The sequence below is a fragment of the Triticum urartu genome, chromosome 5A (assembly GCF_056163025.1).
Source record: "Triticum urartu cultivar PI428250 chromosome 5A, HENAU_Tu73, whole genome shotgun sequence".
Classification (NCBI taxonomy): Eukaryota; Viridiplantae; Streptophyta; class Magnoliopsida; order Poales; family Poaceae; genus Triticum; species Triticum urartu.
In genome coordinates, this window is record NC_141877.1 from 48,877,454 (window position 1) to 48,887,195 (window position 9,742).

The following is a 9,742-nucleotide window of genomic DNA, read 5'->3' on the forward strand; positions in this document are numbered from 1 at the left end:
CTAAGTTTCACATTTTCAATAGCTTTGCGTAGACGTTGAACTGAAATCTTTGGCCTCTTTGAAAGTTTCGCATTTGACAATTCTTTGTGAAATTTCGTGGATAAGCAAATAAGCACTCTGTCCCTTTCAAACAGTAAATGGGTTTGGATTCGTGGACAACAATAATTGATGGATGCAAATAAGCAATCTAGCCCTTTCTCTCAAAAAATAGAAATCGGAAACTTGCTATATACACAATTAAGGAACAAACTGCCTCCTTTGTTTCTTCCCAAATTGGGAAGAACCCAATACAACTAGTACTATGTATAGTATAACTGTTCTCTACTTAGCTAAACGATTAACTCCACACAGCGTCTGCGTCTCCGCCATGCCGCTGTGCTCCCTATCCTCTTGCCACGCTCCAGCGTCCGGCGGCTCGATGAGCATCCCCCGTGCCAAGCTCTCATAGTACGACCCGGCAACCATGCCGCCAAACCACTGCTCGTCGTCGAGCTCCAGCAAGTCACCTGACAACATGGAGAACAGAGCGCCGCTCGGATAAAGGCCGACTCCTCTGCTGGGCAAGGTACTGGAAGAACAATCTGCTGCCGCTGGAACACTAAATTGCTGTCAAGATTGATAAATTAAGGTGTTTTTTTGCAGGTTCAATCTCTGATTATTTTCTTGTGGGGAATCCAATCTTTGGTTTACCTTGTAAAAGTACCTCCTTCCGGGCTCCAACCCATTCATGAGGCCATCAAAGACGAAGTCCGGATCCCTCCACCCTACGCTGTCGTTCGCCGGCGCGCGCACATGTGCTTCTGCTCGTACGTCCTCACCTCCATGCCCACCTCCGTCCAGCCCTTCTCCTCCTCCTTCTCAAGCCCATACCTCACGGCCCTCTTTCCGGCGTACGCGCACATGAACATCACCCGCATCTTGTCGGCCCTATCGGCGAACGTGAGGTGCACCTACTCGGGCCGCGTGGCCGAGCCCGCGAAAGAGACCTCGCCAGAGTGGAGGACGCGGTGGCGGCCATGGAGGAGCGGGTTACCGTCGTGGTCGACGTGGTGGTAGGAGTACTCTTTGGCAGTACAGTGAAAGAGGCGGAACTAGTAGGGCGCCCGCAGGTTGGGGAGCCATGGGAGGGTGAGCTCTCCACGGCTGTTGCGCCAGGAGGCGGAGCCATTGAGGAAGATGTAGCCGAGAAAGTCGCGGTCGCTGGAGGTAGGGCCTGGGTTGCCGCGAGGGATCGGCCACAAGCATCTTGGTCGACGGCTGGAGTGGCCGGGTGAACGGACGGGGGGGGGGGGGGAGCGGGAGGGGCTCTTATTTGCATTTTTAATAAAAGACGATCAGTTCAACGAAAATGACAGAATCAGTACAACCCCTTGAATGCATCAGTTCAAATATTCTGTTACGCGAAACAAAATAGCCCAGATGTATATATATATATGTATGTATATATGTATATATATATATATATATATATATATATATATATATATATATATATATATATACATTGGACAAGCCAACAATACAATGGAGGTACACATTTTATAGAACCAACTAGTTTCCTCCAAAAGTTCTCTGAATAATTTTAGCGCATGTGGAGAAACTATACCAACAGCAAAACTTACCCAATTTGCATCAAATCACCGAAATGTAATGGCACACATGGTTACCATGGTTACCTTAGAATAGTATACTTTTAGGCCAACATCCTACCTCAGAAAAAACAACCAAGACAACGTGATATGCCCCAGAAGGTTACACCACTGACGTTAGCACTGCCAGTTTCAAGGGAATGCAAGTTCTGTTTCAATCTGATTCACTCTTTATATTCAATTCAGGAAAAGATTCACTCAATATATTAAATTCACAAAAAGATTCACTCAACATTTATGTTCGCAGAATACCCTCTACAATCAAATTTTTGAACAGGAAGCAATTGCATATAATAATTTACCTATGTGCGTAGATTTCACATACAATTCCATGCATTCAGAGTGGAACGATAATTTGATGTAAATTCCATCTTTGTTGGGTCAGCCAACCATGTCAAGAAACCATTTGTAATTGTCTCTAATTAAAATATAGCAGCTAGCATTCACATATAAGTATTTCATACAGGTAAAACAGATTATCTCAAAAGTGATAGCCAAGAAAAAAAATTATTGTTCTTCACATAAGCCAGATTATAACAGAAGTGATAGCCAAGAAAAGTTTTATTGTTCTTCCACTACTAGGAAAAGGGCTACTAATGGCGCATCAGTTTTGCCTACTAATGGCGCATTACTGATGCGCCATTAGTAGCACGCCACTAGTATTTTTTACTAATGGCGCACCACTGGTGCGCCATTAGTATACGACATACTAATGGCGCACCAGTAGTGCGCCATTAGTATGCCTAGAGGTACGCCATTACTATCTGACTTAGTAATGGCGCACCACATAGAAGTGCGTCATTAGTAATAAAATTTTTTCATTTTTTTTAAATTCAATTTTTTTTCATTTTTTAAAAAAAATCAAATTTATTTATTTTTCTTAATCCCGGGTCACTATGGCTTAATCTCGAGTCAATATGCTTAATCTCAGGTCAATTCGCACTCTGTGGTCAAACTTCCCAAAAGGTCACACATCCTCACACTACTCCAGCCCAAGCACGCTTAACTTCATAGTTCTATCCAACACCAGCACCACCTCACTTCACAGACACTTGTTGATATATCTATCATATCAATCCTATTAAACCTTGCTAATGTCTAGGACTTTGTTCATGTTCATGAGTGTGATGAAATTTTGAAAAAATATTTCAAACTTTCCGATCATATTACGTATCATATTTTGAAAAATAATTCATTTTTTTTTCAAAACCAATTTTTTTCTGTTACTAGTGGCGCACCTAGCATGCGGTGCGCCACTAGTAAGTTTGAATTTTTTTCAATTTTTTTGCCTCCGGATCTTAGAAGCCCTGTAACTTTTTTCTGTTAGGTTTTTGGGGATTTTGAAAATTCGGATGTAACTTTTCGAGTAGATAATTTTTCATATAAAAAACTTTTTCATCCGAGTTCGTACGCAAAAGTTATGCCCATTTTTACAAATTCTCGAGAGATTTTGCAAAAAATTCGAAAATTCATGTTTGTAAATTTTGCTAACAACTAGACCACATATCACATGGGAATCTTATTTTCTTTTATATTTTTGATATTTCTATCATTTTCTTTTATTTTTTTTGAAACTGAAAAGGCGGTCCACCGGGGGGGTGCATTGTGCGCCATTACTAGTTGAACTAGTAATGGCGCACCACTCCCACGGTGCGCCATTAAATTTTTACTAATGGCGCACCGTGGGAGTGGTGCGCCATTACTAGTTCAACTAGTAATGGCGCACCGCTCCCACGGTGCGCCATTAGTAGTTCAACTAGTAATGACGCACCGCTCCCACGGTGCGCCATAGTTTTGAAAAAAAATTTAATTTTTTTACTAATGGCGCACCGTGCGAGCGGTGCGCCATTACTAGTTCAACTAGTAATGGCACACCACTCCTACGGTGCGCCATTAGTAGTTTTGAAAAAATTTAAAAAAATTGTTACTAATGACGCACCGTGGATATGGTGCGCCATTAGTATTTGGACACTAATGGCGCACCAACACATGGTGCGCCATTAGTATATACTAATGGCGCACCACATGTCTGATGCGCCATTAGTGTCATTTCCATCTATAGCCCTTTTCCTAGTAGTGTTCACATAAGCCAGATTATAACAAAAGTGATAGCCAAGAACTCAAAATTTTATCATTCTTCACATTAGCTAATTATTTCCAAGTGGTAGCCAAGAACTTAAAAGTTTTACCATTCTTCACATAAGCCAGCGATTAAAGTAAGAACATAAAAAGGTAACTAGTGAGTTACCATACATTCATACTCCCTCCATCCCAAAATAAGTGTCGCTGATTTAGTAAGCGACACTAATTTTAGGATGGAGGGAGTATATAGTAGTAGTATCAGATGGGAAAACCAATACATTGTAGACATATATTTTATAGAACTAACTGCTTCCTCCAAACGATCTCTGAAAACTGAAAGACATAGCAACCTCAGCTCAGGTCACTATGTATCAAAGTCACTAGATATAAGCTAACACAGACAGGGCATGCTAAATTTAGCAAGACTGGATTGCCTTCTCCGACCCAGCATAAGGCATTCGCCAACAAAGATCTTTCAGAACTGAATGGTAAGCAGTAGCTCATACTACATTGGCGTACTAAATTTTGCGGGACTTCACTGTTCTTTCAAACACATCTACAATGAGATCAGGACAAGATCTTTTGAGGTGTGCATACCCTTGGCTTGCGATCACATCATCCATTTTATTCGAAGAGAGCATAAATTCAATGCAAGCATCTTTGAGGTTGTTGCAATGGTGCTGGTCAGCTAGAGCTAATATGGTTGCCACAGTCTCAACATCAAGACTCTTACATAGCATCCCTTCACATATCCTCTTCATCCTTTCCATTGCATACTTATCTGCAGCCACGAGTAAGTGCTCGACCATTTCTCTTTTGTCATCATCATCAAGATCGTCCACGAAAGGCATTGAATCAGTGTAGATGAAGTGAAGAAATGCCTTGAAAACAGCAGGCTGCATGTCGTCAATAATTATGTCCTGTACACCTTTGTCCCCCATCGGACCATAGAACTCCGCATTGAAGACCGCCGATCGCATCGCAAGCAAAATCTTATGAGCGGAAAAGACCTCCCCTTGAACCTTGAAAGTCACGTCTGCTCCTATCTTCCCCTCTAGCAAGGTTGCAAGATTATCCAAAAGGTCAAAGGGTGGCACATGGATATCGAGTGTTTCCTTGATAACACTAAGTTCGCACTCAATCACTCCGCACGTACACTGACTCTACTTCAGCGGTCGTCTTCATGAACTTTCCTACGCCCCAAGCTGGAAACTCATGGTCGAACGCTCGTGGCGCTTTGCTGGAGTGCACCACAATCGACCGCCCACTAAACCGATTCACAAGCATCCACTTGTGGAGCACCCTCGCCTCGGCGTTCTTGGTCAAGAGCTCGAGGAAGACGGATACGTAACCTTCATTCGCCTCGTCGTAGCCGTCAGGGTAGTAGCCGATGCACCCTTCGTAGCTGCCGATGGAGAATACCGGAGAATGGAGACATTCGCCTCTACCGAGGCCCTTGACACGGCTGTAGCCAGAGATCTCGACCGCGACCGTCGCCCGCGCCGTGTGCGTCTCTGATGTGCACCTCGATGGCACCATCGCTATTGAAGTCTGCGATACTGCCATTGTGGGAGTTAGGAAGAGGACGGGGGTCGGCGCGGGTTGGAGATCTCGATTAAGGCCGGCGGCGATGGGAGAGGTGGTTTTGCCTCCGAGGGTGAGCTGGGGAGCAGCGGCGCGACGGAACACGGGCCGATAGGCGCGGCGGCGGCGGCCAGATCGGGGGACAAGGTTCAGGACGAGGGTTTGGATGAGGAGGGACAAGGTTTCAGGACGAGGGTTTGGTGTTTTTTTTTTTCTCAACAGAAAAAACTCGGTCGTTTTTTTTTTCAAGTTTTTTTGAACTGTTTTTTCTTTTCAAGTTTATGTAAAGGAAACTACTACTCCTTCCGTTTCTAAATATTTGTCTTTTTAAAGATTTCAAATGGACTATCACATATGGATATATATATATATATATATATATATATATAAACATATTTTAGAGTGTAGATTCACTCATTTTGCTTTGTACTATGTAGTCATTTGTTGAAATCTCTAGAAAGACAAATATTTAGAAACGGAGAGAATAGTAATGTGCAGTGTTGTAACCAAGCCACTATTTCTAATCAAGTTTTCCTAACTAGGTTTCCCAACATTTTTTATGTAAAGGACCAATTTGGGCTTGACACGCGTAATAATTTGGGAGCTGGTGGGGTACGGTCGCGTGTGGACCTAGCGTTTAACTTCGGATTTCCTTAATGTCTTTGCTGTGAACCTAGTGTTTTTGCATGCCGATTCATTCTTGGTCGACGACCGTTTCCGAGTTGTTCTCCTCCCTGCCGCTTTTCTTCTCTCGGTGCGGCGGCCGCCCTGTCACCTCGATGCTTCCCCTGAGCTTGATCCAGACGTAGCTGAGGCAGAGGATGAGGCGGTCGGCGCTCTGGATCATGAAGAGGACGACACATGCGTTGGTGAGGAACTGCAGGGCCGGGCCTAGGTAGGCGGCGCGTGCACGCATCCAGGATGAGTAGGCGGCAGCGAAGAGGCCCTTGACGGCCTCCAAGTCGAGGATCGCAGCGAGGTGCCAGCCCTGGGTGTGCGCAGCGATGTCGGCGACGATGAGGAGCACGGAGAGGAGGAGGAAGACGCGGAGGAAGCCGTAGAAGCTGGTCCGCAACGCTGGGCTCTCCCCTGCGTCGTGTCGGCCTCAACGTTGGAGTCAGTCCGGTCCGCCGCCACCCGCCTCCATGCGGCCGCCGCCATGGAGAGCGCGACGGTGGCGGCCCCCGTGAGCTTCCTGGCCGCGTGGAGCGTGGTACGCTTTGAGGACCAACACCCAGGTGATCTGGCGCGCATTCTTGCCACAGTTGTCCTTGCCCCCGTGGCGGGCGACCCCGGCGGCGACCCATGCTCTACGACATGTCGGGGTGGTGAGGTGGAGCGCGTACGTAGCCGGCCACGCACAAGTTGCCCTTGCTGATGTTGGCGACTAGCCGTCCCTGCTTTTGTCATGGCTCGCCGGAGCTGTACCTACGGGTCGGTGCAGGAACAATCATGTTGTCCTGATGCTCGTCGGTCCCCCGACACAGATCCCAAATCCGACGACCAGAGGACATGGACCTTGCGAGCTTGCAGCAACCGCAGCCCACCTAGGCATCAGCATGTCGTTGCGTTGCCGCACAGAGACAATTTGCTGCCTAAACACCCGTCGTCGCGCCATTGGGCCACACAGCGACCCAGCGCTCCTACCCAAGGAGCATTCCCGCGCTGGCCCAGAGGCCAAGTGAGAGGGATCGAGGCCCCACCGTGACCTACGTCAGCCAGGCTTTGCCCCACGGTGCTACGCTGTGGCTGCGGGGGAGGACGGGCAGGAGGCGGCGCGCTAGGGTTGCCCCCGGTCGGTCGGCGGGGGGGTCAAAAACACAAGATTTTTCCTTAAGAATTTGGTGCATGTCATGATCTCCACTCTTATAAAAAAATTGAGTTGGTGATGATGGTGTGCCTGTCATCCTGTAATATAGAGCATCCGATCTATATCTAACGGATAGAAAGTAAACAATGATAATTTTACAAAAAGATACCCGCACCTCTCTCCATATTTGCATATAAGGTCTTCCATCATTCATCCTTATCTCCCACAACCTCATTGTTAAGCAAATTAAAAAAGAAAGTCTTTGAAACAATCTGGCATGATGGTCGTTGCCGGCGTCATGCCTCCAGTCAGTCCGACCACCTACCACCACCACGCCCCAGTCCTCCTCACCTTATCTATTCTCTTTCTCGTCTCCCCCACTCGGCTAAGTCTGAGCTGTTGGGACACGGACGACGCCGTCGACATGCTTGCGGAGGTCAGTGTTGGAGAGGATCTGCATCAGCGGTATACACGCTGAGTTATGTGAACCTGCAGATGTCGTTAGTTTTTTCACATGAGATTACTCCCGCATGCATCAATCACAATAGATTTTTGTAAAATAAATGCATCTTGATGTTCCATGCAATGCACGTGCATCTTGCTAGTTGTCACATAAAACAAAGGTTTGAAAATATTCCTCGAGAATTGCATGCAAAGTCGATCATAGGGGAAAAATTCATATAGTTTCCAGTCGTACGAACTAAACAACCTCCCAAAATTGCTAAAAATATCCTTTGAACGAACGAGAGTCCCTAAATCTCACAATTTTTTTGATACAAACATGTTAGCAACAATTGAGAGGTGCGCACGAGTTTTTCGGACGGAGGGAGTATGCTTCTATATATTTGCATTCACCAGAAAGAGCAACAAAAAGGCGATGGCACACGGGATAACAACGATGATAATAGAACAAAACTCAAGCAGGCCTGTGAATATCCTTCTAGCGATGGCCATATCCCCACAATTCTCAAGCAAGCCACCAGAATCATTCGCGATTTCCTCTGGCATGGCCGTCGCGACGCCAAGGCGGGTTACTGCCTTGTGTCTTGGCCCAAGGTGTGCCGCCCCACCGAGCTTGGGGGACTCAGCATGAGCAATCTACAATGCTCTGGCATTGCGTTGCGGACCCGTTGGCTTTGACTTAAGGCCACCTATCCGACACGTCCATGGCGCCATCTTCACCTCCCCTGCCAGGCGGAGATTAGCTTCTTCCAAGCCACCACCACCTGGATTCTTGGCGACGTTGGGACCTGTCTATTCTGGGAGGACCTTTGGCTCGACTACCAGTTCATCGCCAAGTTTGCGCCAACGTTGGCTGCTCTTGTCCCACGCAGATATCGACACAAGCGACTTAGTATGCGAGGGCATGCATCACTACGCTTGGATTGCCGACATTCGTGGGGCCTTGGGGGCTCTAGCCACGATAGAATATGTCGACCTCTGGTGCCGAATTCAACGGATCAGTCTTGCTGACCGGCCTGACAAGATCATGTGGTGTTGGATGATACGTCTCCAACGTATCTATAATTTTTGATTGCTCCATACTATATTATCTACTGTTTTGGACCATACTGGGCTTTATTTTTCACTTTTATATTATTTTTGGGACTAACCTATTAACCGGAGGCCCAGCCCCGAATTGCTGTTTTTTGCCTATTTCAGTGTTTCGGTGAAACAGAATATCAAACGGAGTCCAAACGGAATAAAACATTCGGGAACGTGATCCAGGAGACTTGGACCCTACTCCAAGGAGTCAAAGAGGCGGTCACGAGGGTGGGGGGCACGCCCACCCCCCTAGGGCGCGCCCCCTGCCTCGTGGGCCCCTCGGTGCTCCACCGACATACTCCTTCCTCCTATATATACCTACGTACCCCCAAACGATCAGAACGGGAGCCAAAAACCTAATTCCACCGCTGCAACTTTCTGTATCCACGAGATCCCATCTTGAGGCCTGTTCCAGAGCTTCGCCGAGAGGGCCGTCATCACGGAGGGCTTCTACATCATCATAGCCCCTCCGATGAAGTGTGAGTAGTTTACCTCAGACCTTCGGGTCCATAGTTAGTAGCTAGATGGCTTCTTCTCTTTTTTTGGATCTCAATACAAAGTTCTCCCCCTCTCTTGTGGAGATCTATTCGATGTAATCTTCTTCTTTTTGCGGTGTGTTTGTTGAGACCGATGAATTGTGGGTTTATGATCAAGTTTATTTATGAATAATATTTGAATCTTCTTTGAATTGTTTTATGTATGATTAGTTATCTTTGCAAGTCTCTTCGAATTATCAGTTTGGTTTGGCCTACTAGATTGGTTTTTCTTACCATGGGAGAAGTGCTTAGCTTTGGGTTCGATCTTGCGGTGTCCTTTCCCAGTGACAGAAGGGGCAGCAAGGCATGTATTGCATCGTTGCCATCGAGGATAACAAGATGGGGTTTATTTCATGTTGCATGAATTTATCTCTCTACATCATGTCATCTTGCTTAAAGCGTTACTCTGTTTTTAACTTAATACTCTAGATGCATGCTGGATAGCGGTCGATGAGTGGAGTAATAGTAGTAGCTGCAGAATCGTTTCGGTCTGCTTGTCACGGACGTGATGCTTATATACATGATCATGCCTAGAT

At 46.4% G+C, this 9,742-nt stretch overlaps 2 pseudogenes; both read right to left on the reverse strand.

The window, feature by feature from the left end:
- Positions 1-321: 321 nt before the first annotated feature.
- Positions 322-1,245, reverse strand: LOC125506722 (uncharacterized; annotated as a pseudogene).
- A 3,004-nt stretch (positions 1,246-4,249) lies between these two features.
- On the reverse strand, positions 4,250-5,297 carry LOC125555582 (BTB/POZ and MATH domain-containing protein 2 pseudogene; annotated as a pseudogene).
- Between the last annotated feature and the right edge of the window lie 4,445 nt (positions 5,298-9,742).